Source organism: Poecilia reticulata, linkage group LG22 (genome assembly GCF_000633615.1).
Source record: "Poecilia reticulata strain Guanapo linkage group LG22, Guppy_female_1.0+MT, whole genome shotgun sequence".
NCBI classification, from domain to species: Eukaryota; Metazoa; Chordata; class Actinopteri; order Cyprinodontiformes; family Poeciliidae; genus Poecilia; species Poecilia reticulata.
Genome location: NC_024352.1, coordinates 11043886 through 11060675, shown reverse-complemented (window position 1 = coordinate 11060675; position 16790 = coordinate 11043886). Strand labels below are relative to the sequence as shown.

At 38.8% G+C, this 16790-nt stretch overlaps 1 protein-coding gene across 1 annotated transcript in view; it reads right to left on the bottom strand.

Annotated features, from left to right (window-relative positions):
* The window catches only part of LOC103458521 (KATNB1-like protein 1), a 34661-nt gene extending 18905 nt beyond the window's left edge, over positions 1 to 15756 (bottom strand). Inside the window, exon 1 of the mRNA XM_008399391.2 lies at positions 15564 to 15756. The gene's annotated coding sequence lies outside the window, so the exon portion shown is untranslated. The remainder of the gene's footprint in view (positions 1 to 15563) is intronic.
* Positions 15757 to 16790: the final 1034 nt, after the last annotated feature.

The window sequence follows — 16790 nt, the reverse complement described above, 5'->3', positions numbered from 1 at the left end:
TGGTTCTTGGGGATATTTAATCAGTCCAGAGGCTCACTACTTTTCCAGAAGCAAAGCACTGCTATTAAGCAGCCTCAGACCACCACCAAGACAAAACAGCCAAGTACAGTCTGCCCCGGCACGTCGCTCCACATTCTTACCATAATTCCACTTTCAACATCAACACCGCAGTGACTTACAGGGTCTCGCAACACAGCTTCAACAGAACCGGAATGCTACAGCATATTACCTCTAAAAAAAAACTACACAAACTGTAATATGACGTGATATGGATTAAATATGTTTTCTGTATAAATAATATAACTTATAATGAATCAAACAGGCTTTTTGGTTGAATGTGAAATTTTTAAGGGACATGGGAGTTCAGGCTGCCTGAGATAACAGAGTCGAAATTTGATGGATCCTCTCTGATAAACCACTTTTAGGGATCCAGACAGTGTGTGTACTGTCTCCACTGAGCACACGAGGGTGTGAGATTTGTCAGCATAACACGGAGACATGTCTGCGTGTAAAATCCAAACAGTGGGTTGATGTCTTATGACAAATTAAGTTAAGGTCACATGTCAAAATCAGCTTAAATATTTATATATAAATATGTTTAAATATAGTTTCAGATGGTAACACAAAGACCTTTTTGTGATTTCTCATGTTAAACACTGCAGCCCAAGCGTGACCTGTTTAAATCTCCAAAGCCAGATGTATGTTCTTCCAACAGAGTAGTCAGAGATAGGCACATGCTCATTAGCACCGTCAGCAAGCTCATGATTTACTTTAAATGTTTTCCTTTCACATGTGGTCTTGGTATCACAGAGTCACATGCTACTGAAGAAAAATAACAGATCATTTCAGTAATTTAATCCTAAATGAAGCTAATACATAGGGTTTTTACAAACACTTTTATTTCTAATTTTTTTCACTAATAGCAGGTAAACTTAATTAATCTCAGATATTAATCAGTTCCTGGAGTATTTTTAATAGTCAGTTCTCTATCCATATACTTCTTTTTTTTAATTTAGAGCTGAATGTGCATTAGCATATTTGTTCTTCAGATTAGTTTGGTTTTTGACTCTTATTTCTAATTAGCTTGAGTCACAACGAATTAAATGATTTGTTCTATTTCTAATTCTGACAGATTTTCCTATAATTATCTTTGATTAATCCTAAATAAATGTCATTCCTTGCTTCTCTCTTTCTGTGATAATGATCGCTCAGTGTATTGGTATTTCATTAATCTTTTCTATCTTGAGTATGAGAAGTTGCAAGAATGATTATGGGGTAGATTTAATTATCTGCACTAATATAGGCTATCCATTTTGTAAATATTCACTAATGATTGAAGTTTTATCCCAATGGAAGTTGCAAAAACATCTGTACACAATGTAACACTAAGCAACGGTAAAAGAGAAAACATTTAAAGCACATCATTAATAACAGAAACGAGAACAGAAACGTCAGTCGTTGGTCTATTTCAGGACTTTGATACGTCAGACAAAACAAATTGGTTACAACCGACTTAATGTCAGGAAAAACAATCTCCTGCTGATCATTTACAGATGGTAAAGTTCCCAAAAACCTCCGAACACCAGCGTACAAACTCAGCTCAGAGCTTCCAATCACCAGCAGTTTTGTCTCTGCATCCATCCATCCTGATGAGTAATGTGGTAATTTATTTGGCAGCTCTTGAATTACTGCAAGTTGAGCAAAGCAATAACTCTAGCTATCAGGGGCCCCATCGCCTAAATCCTCCAATTCACCAGCGACAGGAGTTGCAATCTTAAATCTTCAGCTCCTAGTCTCCTGGGAATGCTATACTATTTTCCCCTATACATGTCAATTATTAATTCTGTTTTTATTTGTTCCACTTATCGAGACGTCAACAAACCTGACATGAGCATTTTCCATTTGCCAGTCATAAAACCAGTGGGATTTCAAACTCATGTGCTCAGGAACCAGGCTAGTTAATGCTAATGAAAGAGGTCAACATGAACCTATTTGTACAGAAGTGATGTTTGTAGTGGGGGTTAGTTAATTTATTCTTGCAGCTATGAAAATGAAATATGCACTCAAAACCATTTAAAATTGTGAGGTCGGAGCTGGCATCAAACCTCCCAACTTTCCATGCTGGATTTCAAACCTCAGCGGAAATTTCTCATGCTTTTGATGACATGGAAACTTTAGATTACACACTCCGAATGCAAATGAGTATCTGTCGTGTGTGTTAAAGCTGCAGAATGTAAATTTTATTAAAAATATATCTTTTTAACATATTTGTTAAAACTATCACCATGTCGTGATAGTATGTTGAGACAGATGATCTTTTATTGCGCTCCTCCACCTCCTTCCTGAGCTACTATTCTTGAGAAACGCACTGCTCCCGACCAAAAGCAACCAATCAGAGCAAAGAGGAGGGTCTTAGTGCTGTCAGTCAACTTCATGAATGTGGTGCCAAATGTGCTCAACTTACCATTACAGGAAAACCGTTTATTCGTCATCGTCCATGACCATGCTAACTAGCCTTAGCATTCATAACAACCTTTGTTTGTTGGGAGAAGCTGCACTGTAGCATAGAGCTAAGAGAGCTAGGGGGGGAAAGGGCGAGGGATGAGCTGCACATGCATGTGCGTTATTGATCTCTCTCGTTCTGATTGGTTGTTTCCATTTAGCACTGGGAACACTGGGAGAAGGCAAACGAACTCAATTTTTCCCAGATTATCTGTCTCACACTATGCTGTCGCAACATAGTAACAAATTTAACAAATAGGTAAAAAAATAGATTTTTTGCCAAAGTTATGTACTGTAGCTTAAAGAGACACATGATCTCGGCTAACTTTTTGTCACATTTTGGGTTCAAAGCATATCTGCATCTGAGTCAAACTCTAATTAATTTACTTTAACACTCTCTCTCATTAACTGGAAGTACTGCATAGTTATGAGAAATTATACAAAAGAGCTGCATTCCTGCAAAGTTTGGCATTACATATGAAATCCCAGTGTCCAGTTTGGTGTTGTAACCAAGGCCAATTTTGCCTGGATGTGACGCATGCCAGGCAGTCAGTCTGTCTCATTTAACTTTGAATACAATTATGTTCTCACACTTGGTTCCAAGCAAAAGTGAGAGCCTTTCATTGTTGAGAGTTCTGCTGACAGTATAATGTACTTGTTGAACCTTTACTCTCTGCCAGATTAATATTTATAGGGGAGCTCTGACTTTGCTACAGTCAGAGCTCAGCAATAGGTTTTTAGTCTGCGCAAATAAAAGTTGCATTAAAAAGTTTTCAACTTGCAAAATCCTTCAAAGATCAGATTTGTGAAACTTTTCAAATGGGAATGTGATGACAGAATGTCTTTTGAAAATATCCATACCAATTGGATTTTGTAAAATTTACTTACAGCACAACAACAGACTTTAGTGTATGTTATCTGAATCTTGTATGACAGAACAACACAACGTACTTGATAATTGTAAAGTGGAAAGACTCATTTTTTCAAACATGTGGCCAATCAATACGTTCTATTGTTTGCTGCAATTACAATTGAAAGACCTTTGGGAAATGTCACTAGGACCGTTGCTCATCTCAAGACTAAAGCACATAACTTAAATTATGTAGTGGTTAACTTAAGCTCAGTCCTATTAGATGGCAGTGTATGTCAGTTTTGAAGTCTCACCACTAACTATGGATATAGGAAGACATGCAGGCTATTGTAAGATATGAACATAGTTTGATCCAAACCATTTGATATAGATCGTTTTTGTTGTATCTAAAAATTGAACTAAACATATCACTTTAATTACATGCATTAGTGCAACATTTGAACATATTTTCAAGTGCACTTTATGCACCCTCTTTGCCGCAGGTCAGTGACATAAGTGCTTCTACTTAAGTAAAGAAAAAGATACAAACCAGCTGTTTCTGTCCCCAAAGTCAGATTTCAGCCTGAATAGCCAATCATATGCTGGGTGAAGGTATTCAGAGTTGTTTTTGAAAGATCATTCAGGACCTTTTTAGTGACTGAAAGAGGGTTCTTTAATGTTTATGGAGAGCACAGAGATCCAATTCAATGGGTAAAATACACGTTGTGCCATGGAAGGAAAAAAAAAAAAACATCTCCAGTCTTTGGTCGGGCTATAAGTGACTGACAACAAAAACAGATGGTTTGAATCACAGAGTGCAAAGTATTCTGAGAATCTGTCCAGCAGGTGGTTTTCCCATAAGAAGACGCTGATGTTCTGAGCCGAGGACATGCTGCTACTGGACACAGACAGACAGGTATGTCCTCTGTCTAGAAAAAACAGGAAACATTATGTCTCTATACGTAGACTACATGAGCCAATACAATAATGTACTTGACTCTCATGGTGAGGTTTTCGTCCTACTATATTAATCATGTTTGTAGAGCTCAAACAAATGCAGTAGGCAGAACATGAAAGAGCAGAACATGAAAGAGCAAAGGTTGCCGAAAGAATTTTGTGGGGAACAATAGCTGCGTTTCCATTAAAATTGTGCACAAAACTGTTAATACTCCCTTAAAGTCAAAGAACAATTTTGCAATTGCTGTGTTCCAATTCACTAAGAAACACATATAAAAAACGTAAATAAGTCTGTTCACGCAATCTCCTTAAAAAACATGCAGCACCATCCTCCCAACACTTTTTGCCGTCTTTTCCACCAGTAGTAACATCCGGTTGTTGATCACATGGTGAGGAGAAAGTGTTTCCATTGCAGTTTTGCGAAATACACTAATTTCCATACAGACAAAAAAAAACACCTCATCCCAGTACAAAAAACTTTTGATCCAAAGTCGTGTTTTTATCAAATTTGCCTCATTTCCATTAAGCTAATTTACTTTTGTAATTCCAATTTATGTGATTTTACGCTCAGTGGATATGTAGCTTATGACGCAGGTGATAATATAAACATGGAGCAATCAAGGGGATGAGGAACAGCAAGGAGATGAATTACACAAGAAGGAGGACTAAATGACTAAATGATCAAAATACACATATAACACAGATGAAACCCAAACACTCCAGAAACGTGACAGAAACAGAGCAATATGGAAATACAAAAAAAGGAACAAAATTGATACCTACCAGAAAAGGTTGGATTGGTGATTTTTTTTAAGTGACAGTACAAACAGGTTAAAGTTGTTTTTCTGCTATTTGTTGCAGGCAACCAAGAGATAAGACAGATAACATGAACATAAATTTGACTGTTTACTCTCTCTCTATCTCAGTGAATTCGGCTGACCACCCATTAAACAGGCCAAGACACGAACTTAGCCAGAAGAAGCAAATCATCTCATGGCTGGGAGCTGGTTTTGTGTGGGCACTGGCCATCTGAGAATCTTGTTTAAACAGATCCAGGCTGAAAGACGTAATGACCATGCTGACAGCAGCCATGCGAGATGTCTACTGATGGCTGGTCTGTTGTGCGGCTTGGAGTCCTGCAGCTGAGGAGAGAAAGGAAGGGGATGTTGCGGTTCGCCGTCTCTTTAAGTGAGCTCCGTAAGAAAAGAAGCACATGAGCCTGACGTCAATATTTGTTCTCCCACCAAACTTGAACCAACAGAATATAGGATATACGGTCCTGTGGCAGCCTGCTGTGTTTTTCCTACCAGTTCAAATGTGTTCTAATGTCTGCTCTAATGTCGTCTCAATTAAGCCTCCACACGGAGACAGAGCACAGCTCAGACCTAAGACTTGGCCCGTGGACGCTGAATCAGGTAGTGGTAAGTTTGGACTCCATTCTGAATAAAATTATATATAATTTGAAATATATTTTTGCTGATGTGATTGATTCCCAAAGAGCCTGTGAGCTAATAGCACGTGCTTAAAGCGTGACCAGGAATGAAAATGCATGAATAGACAAAGAGATGTTGCATAATTTCAAAGAAACAGATGCCGTATTTAATGCTGTCTCAAGAACTAAAACAGCTGTCCAAAGCAAACAAGAGAAAAACTAGCTTTTTTAGACTCTTATAGTTTTTGGAGGTAGTCCATTTTTTAACCTCTTACAGAAACTATTTAGAGTTACTGTTTGGAAACCTACATAATCTGCTTTACAGATTTTAACATGTCCTTTGTGTAGATCCAGTCCCTGACCACATTCCCCAGGACTTATCCCTGCAGAAAATAACGCGCGTGGGATGTCCTCGAGTCGCAAAGCTTCTTTATCTTATTGAGACTTGATCTGCTGCTATGCTCTGATCTTGCTAGCTAAGACCAAGGCAAAAAAAAAGGCAGGGATCCAGATATCAAAAGATCTGAAGATGTTCCTCATCCCTTAACTGAGCTCCATAAAATTGCTTATCTTATTTATCCATAAAACCAAACTCCTCAGCAATCTTCTATACATGCTCAATCCTTGGAATGCAGCATACAGTCCGAGCACCCTTGGCCCTAAACCATGCATAACCCAGTATATGCATGGGTAAGAGACCAATGCTTAGTACTACCTATTTTAATAGTTCAAACATCAAATCTACTTTAATATGGATCAATATGCACACTGGAAACTATCTTGGGACTATATTGCAGAAAGTAATCTGCAGTCGTCCTTGGGGTACATCCAGTTAGCTTCCAGGAAAATGAATGGCTCTCCTGTATAGGCTGCCTTGCAAGCGCCAACCAATAGTGTGTCACGTAGCACTATGCCTAGTTATTTCAGCTCCCCTAGTTGCATTTTCTGTCAAATTATTTTAGATGTGCTCAATGAAAAAAATGTTTTAATTGGAGTCACATTCACAGAAACGTCTGTGAATATTGAAAAGGCAGGAGTCCACTTTATCTCAAGCTTTCAGGGAGTGAGAGGTTGGGCAATGCAGAGTGGAAGGCAAAGGATTCTTGAATTCTTAGAATTTGTAAAAGTTATTTGTAATTTCTCTTAAATGGAAGCATTCCCACTGACATGCTTCCACTTCAGCGGAAGCATTTCCGCCACCTAAGATGACAGACCATGTATCCATCAGAGAAGCAGCTAAGGGGTAACTGGAAGACGTTAATCTGCAAAAGAAAGCTCTCTGATCGGAAGTACAGGTGAAGGAAAAATGAAAACCATTAATTACCCTGAATAAACATCCCCATAGTGAAATTAGGTGTTGGCAGCATCATGCTGTGTGCATGCTTTTCCTTGGAAGAACAAGGAAACTACTAAATGAGTAACTTAACCAAGTTCTCCACACAGTACTATTCAGCTGAAGGAGCTGCAGAGGTAAAGCATTGGAAAACAGCTCCTTTCTCATCAGTTGAATAATTTCAATATAAAACTCAAATGTGTGACAAGAGAAAAGGCATGAAAGCATCAGTTTTAAGAAACCACTTTTCCCAGTAATGTAAGACTTCCAAGTTTAAAAACGTCAGCCATTCTCCACATTTCAACTTTATAAAGAGCGAGATTAAACACCTCAGGAGAAAAGTTTTAGCTCTGTTTTTTGGTTGCAAATAAGGCGGCCCTTCTTCAAAGAAAGTCACAAATGAAAATGTTCCATTCTGTTATGAAAGTCTGTTTCGTTTTATCTCAAAGGTTCAATGAGCTTTTGTCCCAGACTCGGCAGTCTGCACCGTTATGATCCCCGCTTTCATAAGAATGCCTTCCAAGTAATGCAATGACTGGTTCCACGTTTGGGCATATGCCTGCAGTGGAGGAAGAAGTGGACTGACTGCCCAGCTGCCTTTAAGCACGTCATGTGGGATGCACATGAAAGACAAAGACAGGAGCTGCAAGAACACCAGAAGGCATTGCACAGCTAAACTGAGGCAGATAGAGAGGTAGGAAGCTATAAAGAAGTGAGGAGAGGGAAAAACAGCAGCTCAAAGTTTTCATCTCCCATATCCCCTCAATGTCTAAATTTAACTTTGACTGTCCCAGCTTGAAACTGGCACAAACTCAGCCAAGGGTTTAGCGTTAAGGTGAAATATTCCTCTTGCGTTTAGTTTGGTTCTTCCCGTCTTTGCTCTGTGGGTTCTCATAATCTGACTCCTCGTTGGTATGTAAACTATCACACACTGAGCTTGTTTTTGCTCTTCTCTCTCTACAAATGCACGTTCTTCACACCCAAATGTAAAGATCTCAATTTGCTTTTATCTATTTGTCCCAGCTTCAGTTGTTTCGACACTGAGAACACGCCGTACCCTGAGGAGAAAACATTTGCATTTGCGGGTTTTTGACTTCAAGCACGCTGAGCTGTGTCAGCGCGAATAAGTCACTTCTGACTTAACAAGTGTGTGGGCTCATCACCTCACAATTCTGTCAAGGCTACAGATGCGAAGCGGCCAGTGGCTCAGATTCCAGCCATTTCCACAGCTGTGATGGATCCAAACACAAGTCCTTCAGTCACCAGGCCCTTTGCAATGATTCACTGCTTAGGGCTGCGTGACTCAAAGATTTTTTTCCCTGCCCCCTTATGTCCTCCTTTGACTCCCATTGTCCTCCTTGGACTTGGACTTGCCATTTGACCTGCAGCCAACTTAGAGGCGCTTACTTAAGAGGTCAGCTGCAGGATTGTATACAGGATTTCTGCATAGCAACAGCCTGTGAACTCACAATCCAAAGGACACAAGCTAAAATGTTACGAAAAAAAGAATCCTTAGTAAATGGTTAGAAACAAGCAACTAGTTACCATTTGTTTAGCAATTTCATATACTCTTAATAGTGTAAGAAGAATAAATCACTCATGTATGCGCACAATGCTGTCAGGTCTAGTGGGAATCAACATGTGCAGCTTATTTCCTTTGGAAGGTAAAGAATTGGCTCTTTCATTAGGTGACAGAGAAAAAAAAAAAAAACATTGAAATTTCTTCAAATTTGCCCAACAGAAAAATAAAAAAAAGATCCACAAGTTGGCAGTTCCAGCTGAAGTATCACACGGCACATGAGTCTGAGTGGGTGGGATCATAGTTGAGTGTTAAAGAGGACCAGATGATGGGACGAAGGTGTTTTCAGTCAGTGGGTTTCCGATCGCTGCTTTTTCTGGGAAAGGCGGGATGAGACAAAGGAGAGCTGCAGCTGTTTTCTGCTGCCACAAAGTTTTATTTATGTTCGTCTCAGCTCACGCTGAGCACTAACTGACGGTGATTACGCAAGACTTGACTCTTCGGCTCGGATCTCTTGCGGGTTGATATTTACCGACCTCTTTGGGTTTGCCACTGCATTGTGTTTTTTATGAAGTGTGAACTGGTCCCCTAGACTGGGTGAGATGTAGCTGCAGCGCAATGATCTCAGAGTCTGGAAACCTAAGAGTTAGTCCTGAGTTTCCAGTGAGAAAAAATTATGTCCCAAGCGTGCGTAAAAAAAAAAGATGCTTTTTTTTGTGTTTCTCACCTCATAACCTTCAAATTTATTTCTCCTTTTCCTCTTTTCTTTTCTAACCCAAGATCACAATAAAAGCAGTCTGTGTAGTTGAATGAGAAGGAAAGGTTCTCTGGCCTCTGTACAGAGGCATGGTGTCATTTAGGCCTGGAAGACCAACGGAACAGAGCAGCAAAGGAAAGGAAATTTTACTTCTGCACCACATAGTCCCACGAGACACTTTAAATAGGTCACAATAGTGCTGTTAGTCAACAACAGACACAGTACTGCTCATCAACAACTGCTCTTATTGAGGATCTCAATCCAAACAACCTGAGTCAAAAGATTCCCTTGGAAAAAATCCACCTTGCTCCAGTTATACAGAAAAAACTAACTCATCTCAAAGCATTCTCAGGCCATAAGGAACATATAGTCCCTGCAGCCTTTTCTCCAGAGCTAACTTCCAGAGGAAGGCGTCTGATCAGGTGTGCAAATCAACTTTATGGTGGCGCTCCACGCTTAGCTCCCCCAAAATGACGGAGCTCCTGACCCTGTTGTTGAGCCACCCTGCAGGGGAACCAGATGATAAAACCTCGTATCCAGAATGTCTGGCAACTCTCGCTAGAATAAAAGTATTCGCATAATGTCTGCTTCCTGGAAGAGTTATTGATAGTTTTAGATTTGGTGCCAACCCTTCAGGATCGACTCAAGTGGAAACTGGGAGTAAGAACTTCTGGTTCAACATCATTGCATGACCTCACACATGGACTTTGGGAAGAATGGTCAAAAAAATTAATACAGTTCATAAGCTTCCTCAGAAACGTTAAAGCTTGTGAGAGCTGCAAAAGGTGAGCTGACATGATATACCCAAGATTTGAGAAAGGAATTTACTTAGTTGTACAATTAAAAGTAACTGTGTATTTATTGGCCTTATTTAGTAATGTTAAGGGCAGATTGTTATTTTGGAATAAAGTCAGGCGTGGTGCTTCCCCCTCTGTATCATCATTGGGAAACAACAAACGTGTTGACAAATTTCTGCCTTTATGTGCTGTCCTCCATCTGCATGGCATGGTAACTAGTCACCACTGACAGGTTTAGACCATAATCACTAGTTTAAAAAGCCTTTCCTGAAATTGCTTGTATCTTGAATTGTCAAACATTTAGTGGTTTCGTTTTTATCTTAACACAGTTATCCTTGGTTCAGCTTGTGGTGCATGTCTTCCCTTTCTCTTTTCTGTCACATTTCTGTTTAATAAAGGGCACTGGTGCCAAAAATCTTTTTTTTTTTTTTTTACTTTCCTTTCTTAAAGCATGTTAATCACCATGGCATAATTGGTTTTAAACACTTAAAATACTATTAATATTTTTGATATTTATGTCATGGAAGGATTGTTTGAATGACTGTACCTCTAAAATTTGCACAGGTAAAAATCTATTTTTGAGAACAAAGTGATCTATTGTCATTCAGAGTGAGCCCTGCTAATATTTCATTTATATATTTTTTTCCCTACAGGAAATGTGAGATACAATCAGCTAATCTCTGTCCTTTCAGCCTTTACATCAATGTCAACCTTTTTCAGGTAACACCACGCACTGTTGTGTCTCACCAGAGTCAAGAGATTATCTCCAGAAACAACAATCAATGTAGAGATTTTAATTTGCAATATTGAAATCAAAACTCATGTCCGTCTTCCCACTGGTCATCTTTTCTAAAGCCATAAACGAGACAAGAAGAGGTGCAGCGAAAGCTTCTTGATCATGTCACGCCTGGAAAACCAAACAGGTGGGGAAAAAAAGCAAAGATTGTCTTCCTTCTCTCTTGCTCTCCAAAAATCCAGGTGTTTTGTTTTCGACCAACCCTCGTGGAAAAACATCAAGGAAAGTAAACTGACAGTAGGGTGATGACAGATCCAGCTCCCATCTCCAACGCTTTTAGTATTTGGTCAAAACAGAAGGGACAGGAGATTCCATGGCGACTCCTCAAGATAAACAACATTCTGCACGGCACCTCCCTTTTCAGGAAAACATAGTGAGGCGTGGACCCGCCTGTCCGTTCCTGCCAGTGGAATGGTGAAAACTAAACACCTCGGTTTAAACATTTAATAACAAAATTCACTCATCTGTAATAAACAGTTCAGGCTGAAACAGAGGCCTTCGTGTTCTACGTCTGACACAGTTTTTTTTTTCCAACATTTTCTTTGGTGTTAAATTTTCTCTGTTTTTGCTCGAAATGTTCTGTTACCTCTTTGTGTTGCTATCAGTCTCGGACAGGATTCTCTTGCGAAACAGACATTTAATCTCAATAGGATTTTTTTCTGGTGAAATAAATGTTAAGTAAATAAAAAAATAAACCCATGTCAAAATGAAGTTGTGCAGGTGTATTTCGTCAACATCTTTCATTTCTAGGGCAGTGCAGCTGGCTTCCAAACACAAACGCGACCGGAATCGCAGTTCAGTTCAACCACAAGGGCGTCTGTGAGCTCTGGCGGAAACGCAAGGCTTGTTGTCAGACGGTCAGTTGAAGGGCTGTCTGTGGTGGGCCTGCTTGCTCTGATCGTGGTTCTGGTGACACAACCACCACAGTGTCTGTGTTTGCAGCTAAAACCCAAAGCAAATACATTGGATGGGAAAATGGGAGCAGATTATAAACAGGTATTTCTGTGTTTATTTGATTAACTGGGTCAAGAGACGTAGTTCACATATTTCCAAATGTTTTTCATGTTTGGCTCCACCATCAACTTAAGTGGGATTCACACTTTAGGATGGAAGATTTCAGGGGGATTTAAACACAAACTAGGAAAACATTGCAATAACAGTATCTCTGAGTATCCATCTCATCTTCGTCAGCCATGTTTTTTCTCCATTTCTATTCAGTTTAAGATAAGTCCAAGTCAAATCCAACTTCAGTTCTAATCAATCCGTTTCATTACAGTATTTCCAAACCACTTAATTTGCAATATCATTAAAGTCAGCTAATCATATAGCACCGTTTCAGACTTTGTTCAGAAGCCCAAATCAATGTTTATCCCATTTTATAGATTATTTTTCAGATTATAATGTATTTATATAAAGGAATCCTAAATCAAACACGCAGTTATTTTAAAGTCACGGTGTCAGTTATTAAATTTGAATTAAAAAGAAAACACATCTGATTGTTCTTCCTCTGACATGTAGAGTAGTTACTTCAAAAATAATTATTCAAGTAGAAATAAAAAGTATGGTGCTGTATAACTACTTATACTACTTTGTTAAAAAAAAAGTTACTGAAGTAACGTTAACTGAGTTAACGTTGCAAGTTACTACCCACCTCTAACAATTGCCAACCATGGGACAATTAATAAACACTGAACAGAAGAGAATCGGTAAAGCCACACTAAATATACTTTTAAGTATGGAAAATCTCACTAGTTCTTTGCTGTCCCTACCTAATGTTCAAATAAGGCATGCACACAACAAATTCAGTTGCTCAAATAAAAATCTGATCTTCCTTTATGTTTTTCTCACGAGCATCGTTTTGTCTTGGCAGAAAATATATCCATAAAAGGACAAAGGGGAAGTGATGTCGCTGCTGTGCAATGATTTGGCTGCAGGCCTCTGGTGGAATCCTGGGTGATACTGGTGATGACGGAGACCAGCTGCTGACTCAGTGAGTCATTTTTACCTCTACAGGGAGCAGGAGAGAAGGAAATGCGAGGGCAGCAGCTCCCGCCCAGACGAAGACCAGACGCAGCCTGCTCCAGCCGGACATAACACTTTACTTAACAGTTAATAAGTTCATAGCGTCAGTTTATACTGTCCACTACCTCTGGCCAGCGCCGCGATTGTGTTGCAATGCATTCTCTTCATTTCTAAACAAAATCAGGTTACGCAGTTCTCCAACAAGAATTAATCTTCGATTGAAACAACAGTCGGTGAAGGAAAAGTTATAACTTTTATTGCAGTCTGTAGTATTGTGACCTTTTAAATCATGAGTTAACGGAGCTGCAGCCATCCTGACGGAAATTTATAGATGCATAAAATTAAAGGAGGTCAATGTATTCTAAACGTCATAAAAAGGCAAAGTTTTCCAGCTACAATGTTTTGCAACACTTTTCACATCCTTTAAGCCTTTTAACATTTTGTCTCATTGCAACCACAGACCTCAACAGAATTTATTGGGTTTTTAAGTAATGAACCGACACAAATTAGCTCATTAAAGTGGAAGGAAAATAATACATTGTTAATGAATTAACAGTAACAACCGGAAAATGTGACATATTTGCATCCAGCTCCTTTTTCTCTAATACCCCTAAATGAAATTCACCACAGTGACCTGCTGTTAAAGCGTAAAATTATAAATGGACTGAACTTATATAGCAATTATCCAGTCATTTTGACCACTCAAAGCGCTAGAGTCACATTCATCCATTCGCACTCACACACACACGCACACACACACATTTATATCCCGATACACCGATACGAAGTTAGAAGCATTCTAATTTATATGGAGTCAGTCTGTGTGTTATTTTATTTAAGAACATTAGTGAAGAAACAGCATCACAGGAAACTGGTCAGGGTCAGTTCTGGAGAACTTTAAAGTAGGGTTAGACTTGAAAAAACCCGCAAGCTTTAAAAGCTCTCACAGAGAATTGTTCAATCCATCATCCCAAAAGAATATGACACGACTGCAAAACTAGAGATACGACTGTCCACCAAAACCCACACAATGGGCAATTCTTCAGGTTATTCTGTGGGAACTGCAGAGATCCACAGCTCAGATAGCTATTAGTCATTCACTCTGCCGATCTGGACTTTAAGAAACAGTGACAAAAAAAAAAAAGCCACTGCTGAAAGAAAGCCATAAAAAGTCACGTTTTCACTTTGTCACAAGCCATGAGGAGGACACAACAAACATGTGGATGAAGGTGCTCTGGTCAGTTTGAACTTTTTGTTCCTGCTTGTGCTTTGTGTGGAGGAAAACTCACACTGTACTCCAGTTTGAACATACCATCCGACATGGTGAAACATAGCGGCAATATGATGCTGGGGGTATTTGCTTTATTTATTTTTTTCAGGGACAACCATTCACAGTTGATCATATTTAGGATGGAGCTTTATGCAGCAGATTCTGGAAGAAAATCTGTTATGATGTCCTTTTTGCTGGTCAATCACATGAAATCTAAATAAAGTACTGTACGTTCAATTTTTTTGTTGTAATGTGACAAAATGTGAAGAGGTTTAAGAGATATGGATACTTTTGCATGGCATTGTGAAAAGAGCAAAGATCTTATTTTTTTTAGATTTGGCTTTTACTACATTTTGAAATAGGTAGAGAATGAGCAGGGTTTATTATTCCAATTTTAAATTGTCTTTGAATCATGAGAAACCACTATGAAATGCAAATAAGACAGCTCAGCTTCATTTCAAATTTTATGTCTTTTTGTGGAAATCTGAAAAGTGATGAAAAAGAGAGGAGAGATCATTTTATGACCCTTTCGAAAACTTTTGATGAAAGGAGCTAACTTGTTAAAAACGCAGGAACTTCCATCATTGTGAGAAGAATTTATAAAAAACGTACAAACGTTAAATACCACAAATTTGAAATTAAACGGAGTATAATGTCGGATATTAATTAAATCCTCTAAGAGATGTGCTCTACTGACTAAAGCTGAATGGAAGCAAAAGCTCAAACTCTCACAGTAAAAAAATGTGTCGTGAATTTGATACAGATATCTCTTCTCCTGTAAGTCTGAACAAATCCTTAAGATCTATTATTTATTGCATTTTCAGAAAGTTTACACCAGATGTTTCGCTTGCCAGTGCAAAAGTTGCAGACCATCATCTGCAATAAATTGACGAGGGGACATCTGAGTATGCGTGACAAGAATTCAGCTGATAAGTCTTGTCCTCATGTGCTTTACATGGTTTCTGCCCCACAACAAACAGATGAAAAACGGTGATTAGAGACTTGATGTCTTCCAACTACAAGAACAAGATCATTCAATAAGTTAATCATCCATCTTACTCATCACAAAGAAATGTCTTTGTAGTTCAGTGGTACATCTCCAGCAGCTACAGATACAAAGAACCACATGTACGACTTCACTTGAACAACTATCAATCATTCTGTTAGTAGAAAATCTTTTAAAAATCTCTTAATTGCTTTTAGTCTCATGGATGGAAACGACTGAATAGATCCAGACACCCAGCTATCTATGGAAAGAGGGATGCAAAAGAAACACAAAAGCGCAAAGACACATTCTGAAATCAAAGAAAGTTCGCAAACATACATACCATTTCCGCCTGGGCGACTATGTGAAGGTTTGCAATGACAGTGCTGCTTTAGCCTTTTATGGAAGCTCCTATGCTGCTGGTGATGATGTCTCGCTTTGAGGGGTGAAGGCTGACAAAATGTCAGGAAAACAGGATTTACTTACATAAGGAACTTTGTAATGACTAAGTGTGTTTGCTGAAGTCTTAAACGTTGAGCCGTGCAGGATTTGTCCTTGGAGTTGGCTGGAATGTCTGGTATGGCTGTTGGTACCACCAGCATGCAAACCTGAACAATCCACTGACTGTTAATCCAGCAGAGAACAAACAGGCTGCTGTTGTTTGAAGCAAGATACAGTATGTACAATGTGTCCCTAATTTCAAACATAAAGAGAAACAGACACATGAAGAATACCAGAATGTACTTATTTCACGGAAGAAATTAAAGTGTTTTGCAAAAATATGCCCAACCCTTTGAACATCCTTTTACTTTGCTATGTTACAATCACAAATGACAATTTAACTAGATTAGTGAAATCAAAACAAAGTGTTGTATAAATGTGAACTGGAGGGATGAGAAAACATGGTTTTGTTTGTCTCTTGAGAATCAACTTTTGATGTGAGTCCAGTTGCGCGTCTTTTGACGAATGTCTTTACCATCTTCGCAAATTTAAACACCGAACAATTTGCCCATTCTTCTTTGCAAATAGTTCAAGTCTCAAGTAGTTAATAGTCAGATTAGAAAGAGTATTTTTAGATGTAATTTTCCACTCTAACAAATTGCTAAAGGTGTTTAGGTCTGAACTTTTACTGGCCCATTTTAAAACATTGTTTTAACCCTTTAAAATCCAGATAAAACCCATTGAATTTTGAGGATGTAATGAGACAAATTGTGGAGAAATTCTGGAGTTTTGCCATTTAGCTTGCAGACCGACTTGTTCTAACAGGCCAAATCAAACCTTTCCAGACTTTTGATGATTATTTTGCTAACACTGAAACGGGTTTCCACACAAATTGTATCCCAGCGTTGGCCAATGTGGGGTTTCTGGGCTCGTTGGCAGTCTCTCAGGTAAAAAAATCCTGTGCAATAAAGTGGAACAATATGGTCTGGAGTTGTTTTCGATATAATGACTCAAAACAGCACTGATGACTAAAAGATGAATCACCCATTTTATTGAGAGTTTTGTTGTTTAGTACTACAAAGAAAAATTTGATTTCGTAATTGTGTTTCTTATCACACAGCTGCAGCAG